The 9642-nt window shown below is 54.8% G+C and overlaps 2 long non-coding RNA genes across 2 annotated transcripts; both read left to right on the forward strand.

Moving 5' to 3' along the window:
- Window positions 1-342: 342 nt before the first annotated feature.
- LOC123945988 lies at window positions 343-2966 on the forward strand. Its single transcript, XR_006819556.1, has 3 exons — window positions 343-438; window positions 2547-2582; window positions 2879-2966. It is a non-coding gene; the product is annotated as an uncharacterized LOC123945988 (long non-coding RNA).
- A 3413-nt stretch (window positions 2967-6379) lies between these two features.
- LOC123945989 lies at window positions 6380-9005 on the forward strand. The gene is made up of 3 exons (XR_006819557.1): window positions 6380-6475; window positions 8586-8621; window positions 8918-9005. It is a non-coding gene; the product is annotated as an uncharacterized LOC123945989 (long non-coding RNA).
- The last annotated feature ends 637 nt before the right edge of the window (window positions 9006-9642 follow it).

Genomic DNA, 9642 nt, shown 5'->3' on the forward strand with positions numbered 1-9642 from the left:
CTGAGGGGTATCGTGATGGGGGCGAAGGTTCCATTTCTTTGGAGGCAACGTCATGGAGACCGATAGAGGAAGACCTAGCCTGACCCAGTTTGAGATGTGGAAAGCATGAGTGTGGCAAGGAAAGCAGCAACCACCCCAAGAAGGAAGTAGCAAGGAGGATAACAAAAAGTGGAGGAAAGTTATATTAGAACAAAATCTTAGGGCAGTCTGGACGGAAAGTCGCTAGAAGAAAGTCGCTTCCCTTTTCTCTGGGGGGAACTGGCGGGAGAGGTACATTCCCCTTTGGGAGTCAAGGGCAAGTGTGTTTGAAATGACAAGTTCATTCTCCGGTTTTCTCAGGTGTTGCTGGACGTCCAGTTTCCACGACCGTCAATGCTGGCAGCCTAGGCAGCCCTGGAGTGGGCCCCGCCTTCACCACCGGCCATGGCCCCATACCAGGTAAAGCCAGTTCCCAACAACGGAGCCCTTGGACGCCTAAGCACCTGGTTTCAGGCGGTGCTGCTCAGTACAATAGCGTCCAGACTAACAGACATCTGGCCGGTTACCTCGACTGGTGATAGCACGTACCCCCGTTTTCAGCAGGTTTTTCCGTCTTTTGTGCTTGCTCTTGATGCTGTGGTCGTTGCGGTCGTTCTCTTGACCCTGAAGAGAAAGGCCCAAGGGACACAGGCTTCAGAGGAGGCGAGACCAAGAAGCGATTGAAAGGCCATGTCTTCCATAGCGTCCCTGTCCCAGTCGTCCTGGATTTCACGCCAGGACCCCTTGGAGAGTCTTGGATAGGAGGGGTGCCAAGGGAGCTGATGGCGTTGGGATGAACTTCAGTAACATGTCAAAAGGAGCGATTGCCCTGGTCGATGGCACTTCTTTGATGTCCATGACATCAACTTTCAAATGATGCCTGAAGCTAAACGATGGGACTCAAATCCCATTGAGAGCGTGGCCAATGGGCGTCTTGCCTCCCAGAAGGAAGCAAGCAATGAAAGGTCTCAGGAGAGGTAGAGACCAGATTAGAACCGCGAAAGCCCTTCTGGCCTCCTCTGGCACGGCTCCACAGTGGTGGGATCTGTGCGATAGGGCATGCATCTGTGAGAACCCGATGACGGCGTGCTGGTCCTTGTGCGCCCTGGACGGCACTGGTGGTACCGTGGGTTTCAAGAACAGAAACGTGAGGGCCGTTGCGCAGGTAGAGCTGATTTGGAGTCAAAGCCAACAGTCGTGTGTTCACGCTGCCCCGTCGGGAGCGAGGCAGTAACTTGAAACGGCAGTCCAGTTTCCTCTGCTCGCGGTCCCGCCTGCCCGTGGCCTCGCTCAGCTGGTCCACGTGTGCCACCTAATAGCTGCAGTCGTCCTACGTAGCTCACCTTCCTCGAAGCCAGAGCTGTTCAAAGAGTGGTTCCCAGACCAACAGCATCTCCCCTCTCCAGGGAACTTTGCAGAAATGCCAGTGTCGCGGCCCCCGTGCCTAGAATCCGACACTGTGCTAGAGGAGCCCAGCAAATGGTGGGAAGAAGCAGTCGAAGGCCGCGAAGCCTGTCACACTTGGGACCATTTGCAGGCTTTCGCCGGGTCCGGTCCCCCCGACAAACCCTCAGTCGGGAACCCACCACAGGGGACTTCCCCAAATTCAGCTTGCCACCCTGTCTCTCCACTCCTTAAAAGCCCTCAGGAGTTCCGGTCGCTTTCGGCAGGAACCAAAAGTCCGTCCCGGACCACGAGGCATCCTCTCTTTAGTACACCCAGGGGGACTTGCCTTTGTGTGTTGATCTGTGGACCCACGGCCCAATGATGTTTAGCTACCTTTGTGTTGGCCTCGCAGATGTCCTGCCGTCAGATTTAGGGGGCAGATACTTCTGGGCAGAACGTGGCCAGCACATGAGCCTTTGGTAGGGGAAAAGATGGAATCTGCAGCAGCCCAACATCCGCAACTTGTGCTTCGAGTTAGACTCGGGAATTTGCTGAAGGGCGAGGGGACTGAGCGTTTAGTGTCTAGGTTCCCAAATCGGGGCCAGCGTTCTTGGGGCACGATGACAGGGGCATCAGCTAGGCCTTGAGGCAGGCAGGCGGTCGTAGGGAGAGGGGCTTGGAGCAGGGCCCCTCAGGGTTTGGTCCACAGAGGAGTGCCACCCGGAAGCTTTCGCTCCTGGTCCATGCTACGCTACGAGGGGAGTAGCAATTTGACGCGGGGCTTTTCCCTCTGTTGAGGAAAAGCTGATGGTTTCTTTGGGTTTGCTGTGTCAGGTGTCCTTTCTGGACGTGTACGGCCCTTTCCCAAAGAGAGCCTCCCCCTAGGGCCGATTGGAAACCGTCGAACATGGCTCCCTTAGCACACGTGCCCTGGGGAACAGCGTGAGAGTCGAAAGTCCAGGGTGAGGCTGGCAGGGTTCGGCTCCTGGATCTGCGGCCCACTACCTGGGTGACACGGAGCAGGCCCCTGAGCCCCGACTGCACAGCGGGAGCCCTCATCGCGCCTGCCGGGGAGGGCTTCTGTCAGAGCAAATGCACTGATTTCTGCCCAGGGTAATGTGGAGTGTGCTGTCTCTTTTCAGGAGGAACCGGCAGCCTGACTGCAGCCACCAGAGGAGGTAAAGAACACAGCACGCCCATGGAGCCTAGCCCAGGAGCGCCAAGCGCAGGGAAATCAGACAAGTCAGGATTGGCCCTTGAGCACCTATGTGGTGGCATTGAACGTGACACAGGGCGAACTCACGATTGAGCTGTGGGTGGTGTGGGACGGATAGTAGCTATGTAGCTGCAGACACCCTAGGAGTCCTTGAAAGCTGCTGGGGTGTGGGAAGCCTGACTTCGGTCCTGTCCGGGAAGAGGGATATGCAGAATCCTGCCCGTCTCGAAGTAACACGTTTCCCCGTTGTTGTGTCAGGGACCGCAGAAGGTACAGAGGGCTTCACAACAGCCGCAGGGAGTGAGAAGACAGGTGGAGGTTCAGCTGGCCCAGGCACAACCTTGGGAGACAGCGCAGGTATGGAAATAGAAGGTGGAAAGCATCTTCTTCCTGACGGGCGGGAAGCTGCCGGTGGCTTCTGAGGGCGGGGTTCCTAGTCAGTTGGTAGTGCCCGTCCTCTTGTCCTGGTTTGTGTGGGCTTCTTCTGGGCAGTGTTTCTCGGGCCTCCGCGCAGACGTGATGGATAGCGGAGCGGCGTGTGGTCTGAATCGCCAGATTCCTGCCTCTGGACCGCTGAGCCTGAGTCTGGATGGGCATGGGGTCATACTTTGCCCGTCTGGCTCCAAGTGAGAGCTGAGGCCAGACAGGAACACGTGCGTGAGGCTGTTCCACGAGCCACTGTACGGCAAGTGCTTTGAAAGCAGAGGGCAACCCCGTGTGTTGTGCTCCACCAAAGCTCCTGGTAGAGAGTTGGTGTCGGTTTGGAGTGGGAGCAGGGGATGGCCATGCGGTGAGACCCCTGGAGTCCCAAGCACTGAAAGGCAGGTGGGAGTGAGTTGAGAATGTCTTTCCGAGGCCAAGGCTTGTGTAAGTCACAGGGGGATTTCTGGGACATAACGATGTGAGGTCTTCAAGTGCATTTCGCCTCTTCTCCAAAAGTCAGAGTCTCAGAAGGGCACAGCGAGAGGTTCTGTAGGAATTCTGTGGGCAGCGGGAGTTTATTCTAAGAGAGCATCCGTGACTGAAGGGAAGGAAGTGCATCAGGGTAGGTATGCTGTCGAGGCTGAAAACGAAGGAAGTGGAATCCCTTCTGTTCTCCTTCCCAGCTGTCCGACCCTCGCGGAAGGCTTCGCACGCCTCCGCCATCAGTTTTCTCCTTCGTGGAGGGGGAAGGACATACCCTTCCCTTATGGGACCTGCGCACAGACGCCCTGTGCTAGTGCCGCCTAGTGTGAGACCCAGGAAGTACACAGTCAAAGGCCCTCTATGGCCACTAACCTTTGGAGGGAGCATCATCCACTGTGGACATGAGTTTCGATTTTAGCCAAGGAGCTGGAGGCTTTCGAGGAAGCGGAAGCACAGTACTTCCTAGGTTAAAATCACCTTTCGGGGGTATTTTTCTCCGGGGTGTGGTATCTTGCCCACAGGGCAAGCTCTGCGGTCCGAAATCTCATGTGTGTTAGGGAGCACGTCAGGGATCCTCCTGAAGCTGCCCTTGCAGGCATTTCTATTGAAGAACACGAGAACGTGCACAGCAAGAATGGCCAAATAGTGTCGGTTTCCGTACAAACGAAAGGGATCCTTCAAGGGATCCTGACGCCATCGTAGTAGCTAGAAAATTAATTGGACTCCAATGTGTGACGGGTTTCGAGAGACTTGAGGGCCCAGATTCAAGATGGGTCCCTGCGATCCCCATCTCCAAAACACCAAACAGAAAGAGAGAGAGAGAGAGAGAGAGAGAGAAAAGGGGAGCCCGTTGCCTCGTTATCCCCATCCATCATCAGGAAAGCCCTCGACGTGTGTTTTCCCACTGATACGCTCCAGACATTTGCAGTGTGTCCTCTACCATCTGTGGTGAGGCACCGTGTTCCCCTTCACCCTGTGTGGATCAGAGCCCGTTTCGATGGGGCCATTTTGCAGAAGAGTTGATTGTGTCCCACGGGATCATGCTGCCTTGATTGAAGGGTTGTTGTGTCCAATTGGAAGGAGCTCAGAGGAGAATCAGTGAAATGCCCCAAAGTTGAACTTTCTCCTGGGAAATGGAATCTGCACCGAAATGGTCGGGAGGATCAGGGCCTATCCTGCTGCATCCTTGTCCTCTTGAGAGTCTCTTGGGTTCAGGGTCAAAGAGTCTTTCTCCTTGACCCTCACATGCCGATGAGCAAGACGTGTCCATTCCACATCCTGTGAGCTTGTGATCAGTGGGAGAAGATGCGATGTGTATTGGTCTGTTGGTGGAGTGTGCCTGGCCCGGCCTGGGCAGGTCTTGTCAATTAAAGCTTGACACTACCTTTGAGAATGCTCACATCCACCTTCTCTGACACTCCTTAACACATGTATCCTAGAGATGGTGTGAAGCATTCGAAGAAGGACACGGTAGTACTGGCGTGATGTTCTCTTCTCTGGTTCTCTGGTCTCAAGTACGACGTTTCCATCACTAGGAAGCCTGGGTGCTACAAAAACGACAAGAGGCGGTTCATGATGCGCAGGGGTGGCATTGCCTGAAAATGCCCTATGAGTTTCGGTCCGAGGGACTGGATGACTTGGATTTCTGTCCCAGCCTTGTCAGTGACCAGAGCCATCTTGCAGAAATCCCTTCTTTTTCCTGAGGCCAATTCTGTTCTCTCGTTTGTTTTTTTGTTGTTGTTGTTTTGTTTAGTTTGGTTTTTGTTTTGTTGTTTTCCCTTTGTGGGGACGGAGCAAGAGGGGCAGAGGGAGAGGGGCAGGGTGCATCGGAAACAGTCTCCACACCCAGCTCGGAGCCCAACCCCGGGTTTCATCCCAGAACCCTGAGATCATGAGCAGAGCCTTAACACAGAGGCTTAACCGACTGAGTCCCCAAGTGGCTCCTCATTTCTTTCTGTCTTTTCAGGAACAGCTCGAGGTCCCCAGACTGAACGTTCCACTACAGGTTCGTATATTATGTCAAAACTTCTTGTGGGCCAAGAAAAAAATAAAGAAGAGAAATAGTCTAAGACTGAAGGTTATGTGGAACTTTGGGTTGTTGAGTTAGAATTTGTATGAGAGTATGGCTTTGGAGAAAACCCGGCAAACAAGGAATTGAAGGAGCTTTGCCTATGGATTTCAAACGTTCTCCCCAAAGACTTAAATCTCACTTGGTTTGGACCGGATCAGAGGGACGGTCTTAAGTAGGGGGTCGCCTTTGTCTTTCCTCCATCTCACCTCACATGAATATCATCTCTCTGACAGAACTCGGTAACTTCACCCGCCACATGTAAAATAAATAAATAAATAAATAAATAAATAAATAAATAAATAAATAAATAAATGAAAAGGTGGCCTAGGATAAGAGAAAAAGGTGCCTCTGTCTGAGGATATATTTTGGTCTCGTAGGTGTTTTAAGTGGAAGGGTACCATGAGCTCCGTCCTGTCATTTCATCATTGTTCCTAGCTTCCCTGAGGGGTATCGTGATGGGGGCGAAGGTTCCATTTCTTTGGAGGCAACGTCATGGAGACCGATAGAGGAAGACCTAGCCTGACCCAGTTTGAGATGTGGAAAGCATGAGTGTGGCAAGGAAAGCAGCAACCACCCCAAGAAGGAAGTAGCAAGGAGGATAACAAAAAGTGGAGGAAAGTTATATTAGAACAAAATCTTAGGGCAGTCTGGACGGAAAGTCGCTAGAAGAAAGTCGCTTCCCTTTTCTCTGGGGGGAACTGGCGGGAGAGGTACATTCCCCTTTGGGAGTCAAGGGCAAGTGTGTTTGAAATGACAAGTTCATTCTCCGGTTTTCTCAGGTGTTGCTGGACGTCCAGTTTCCACGACCGTCAATGCTGGCAGCCTAGGCAGCCCTGGAGTGGGCCCCGCCTTCACCACCGGCCATGGCCCCATACCAGGTAAAGCCAGTTCCCAACAACGGAGCCCTTGGACGCCTAAGCACCTGGTTTCAGGCGGTGCTGCTCAGTACAATAGCGTCCAGACTAACAGACATCTGGCCGGTTACCTCGACTGGTGATAGCACGTACCCCCGTTTTCAGCAGGTTTTTCCGTCTTTTGTGCTTGCTCTTGATGCTGTGGTCGTTGCGGTCGTTCTCTTGACCCTGAAGAGAAAGGCCCAAGGGACACAGGCTTCAGAGGAGGCGAGACCAAGAAGCGATTGAAAGGCCATGTCTTCCATAGCGTCCCTGTCCCAGTCGTCCTGGATTTCACGCCAGGACCCCTTGGAGAGTCTTGGATAGGAGGGGTGCCAAGGGAGCTGATGGCGTTGGGATGAACTTCAGTAACATGTCAAAAGGAGCGATTGCCCTGGTCGATGGCACTTCTTTGATGTCCATGACATCAACTTTCAAATGATGCCTGAAGCTAAACGATGGGACTCAAATCCCATTGAGAGCGTGGCCAATGGGCGTCTTGCCTCCCAGAAGGAAGCAAGCAATGAAAGGTCTCAGGAGAGGTAGAGACCAGATTAGAACCGCGAAAGCCCTTCTGGCCTCCTCTGGCACGGCTCCACAGTGGTGGGATCTGTGCGATAGGGCATGCATCTGTGAGAACCCGATGACGGCGTGCTGGTCCTTGTGCGCCCTGGACGGCACTGGTGGTACCGTGGGTTTCAAGAACAGAAACGTGAGGGCCGTTGCGCAGGTAGAGCTGATTTGGAGTCAAAGCCAACAGTCGTGTGTTCACGCTGCCCCGTCGGGAGCGAGGCAGTAACTTGAAACGGCAGTCCAGTTTCCTCTGCTCGCGGTCCCGCCTGCCCGTGGCCTCGCTCAGCTGGTCCACGTGTGCCACCTAATAGCTGCAGTCGTCCTACGTAGCTCACCTTCCTCGAAGCCAGAGCTGTTCAAAGAGTGGTTCCCAGACCAACAGCATCTCCCCTCTCCAGGGAACTTTGCAGAAATGCCAGTGTCGCGGCCCCCGTGCCTAGAATCCGACACTGTGCTAGAGGAGCCCAGCAAATGGTGGGAAGAAGCAGTCGAAGGCCGCGAAGCCTGTCACACTTGGGACCATTTGCAGGCTTTCGCCGGGTCCGGTCCCCCCGACAAACCCTCAGTCGGGAACCCACCACAGGGGACTTCCCCAAATTCAGCTTGCCACCCTGTCTCTCCACTCCTTAAAAGCCCTCAGGAGTTCCGGTCGCTTTCGGCAGGAACCAAAAGTCCGTCCCGGACCACGAGGCATCCTCTCTTTAGTACACCCAGGGGGACTTGCCTTTGTGTGTTGATCTGTGGACCCACGGCCCAATGATGTTTAGCTACCTTTGTGTTGGCCTCGCAGATGTCCTGCCGTCAGATTTAGGGGGCAGATACTTCTGGGCAGAACGTGGCCAGCACATGAGCCTTTGGTAGGGGAAAAGATGGAATCTGCAGCAGCCCAACATCCGCAACTTGTTGTGCTTCGAGTTAGACTCGGGAATTTGCTGAAGGGCGAGGGGACTGAGCGTTTAGTGTCTAGGTTCCCAAATCGGGGCCAGCGTTCTTGGGGCACGATGACAGGGGCATCAGCTAGGCCTTGAGGCAGGCAGGCGGTCGTAGGGAGAGGGGCTTGGAGCAGGGCCCCTCAGGGTTTGGTCCACAAAGGAGTGCCACCCGGAAGCTTTCGCTCCTGGTCCATGCTACGCTACGAGGGGAGTAGCAATTTGACGCGGGGCTTTTCCCTCTGTTGAGGAAAAGCTGATGGTTTCTTTGGGTTTGCTGTGTCAGGTGTCCTTTCTGGACGTGTACGGCCCTTTCCCAAAGAGAGCCTCCCCCTAGGGCCGATTGGAAACCGTCGAACATGGCTCCCTTAGCACACGTGCCTGGGGAACAGCGTGAGAGTCGAGAGTCCAGGGTGAGGCTGGCAGGGTTCGGCTCCTGGATCTGCGGCCCACTTCCTGGGTGACACGGAGCAGGCCCCTGAGCCCCGACTGCACAGCGGGAGCCCTCATCGCGCCTGCCGGGGAGGGCTTCTGTCAGAGCAAATGCACTGATTTCTGCCCAGGGTAATGTGGAGTGTGCTGTCTCTTTTCAGGAGGAACCGGCAGCCTGACTGCAGCCACCAGAGGAGGTAAAGAACACAGCACGCCCATGGAGCCTAGCCCAGGAGAGCCAAGCGCAGGGAAATCAGACAAGTCAGGATTGGCCCTTGAGCACCTATGTGGTGGCATTGAACGTGACACAGGGCGAACTCACGATTGAGCTGTGGGTGGTGTGGGACGGATAGTAGCTATGTAGCTGCAGACACCCTAGGAGTCCTTGAAAGCTGCTGGGGTGTGGGAAGCCTGACTTCGGTCCTGTCCGGGAAGAGGGATATGCAGAATCCTGCCCGTCTCGAAGTAACACGTTTCCCCGTTGTTGTGTCAGGGACCGCAGAAGGTACAGAGGGCTTCACAACAGCCGCAGGGAGTGAGAAGACAGGTGGAGGTTCAGCTGGCCCAGGCACAACCTTGGGAGACAGCGCAGGTATGGAAATAGAAGGTGGAAAGCATCTTCTTCCTGACGGGCGGGAAGCTGCCGGTGGCTTCTGAGGGCGGGGTTCCTAGTCAGTTGGTAGTGCCCGTCCTCTTGTCCTGGTTTGTGTGGGCTTCTTCTGGGCAGTGTTTCTCTGGCCTCCGCGCAGACGTGATGGATAGCGGAGCGGCGTGTGGTCTGAATCGCCAGATTCCTGCCTCTGGACCGCTGAGCCTGAGTCTGGATGGGCATGGGGTCATACTTTGCCCGTCTGGCTCCAAGTGAGAGCTGAGGCCAGACAGGAACACGTGCGTGAGGCTGTTCCACGAGCCACTGTACGGCAAGTGCTTTGAAAGCAGAGGGCAACCCCGTGTGTTGTGCTCCACCAAAGCTCCTGGTAGAGAGTTGGTGTCGGTTTGGAGTGGGAGCAGGGGATGGCCATGCGGTGAGACCCCTGGAGTCCCAAGCACTGAAAGGCAGGTGGGAGTGAGTTGAGAATGTCTTTCCGAGGCCAAGGCTTGTGTAAGTCACAGGGGGATTTCTGGGACATAACGATGTGAGGTCTTCAAGTGCATTTCGCCTCTTCTCCAAAAGTCAGAGTCTCAGAAGGGCACAGCGAGAGGTTCTGTAGGAATTCT

This window comes from Meles meles, chromosome 7 (genome assembly GCF_922984935.1).
Source record: "Meles meles chromosome 7, mMelMel3.1 paternal haplotype, whole genome shotgun sequence".
In the NCBI taxonomy this organism is placed as follows: domain Eukaryota; kingdom Metazoa; phylum Chordata; class Mammalia; order Carnivora; family Mustelidae; genus Meles; species Meles meles.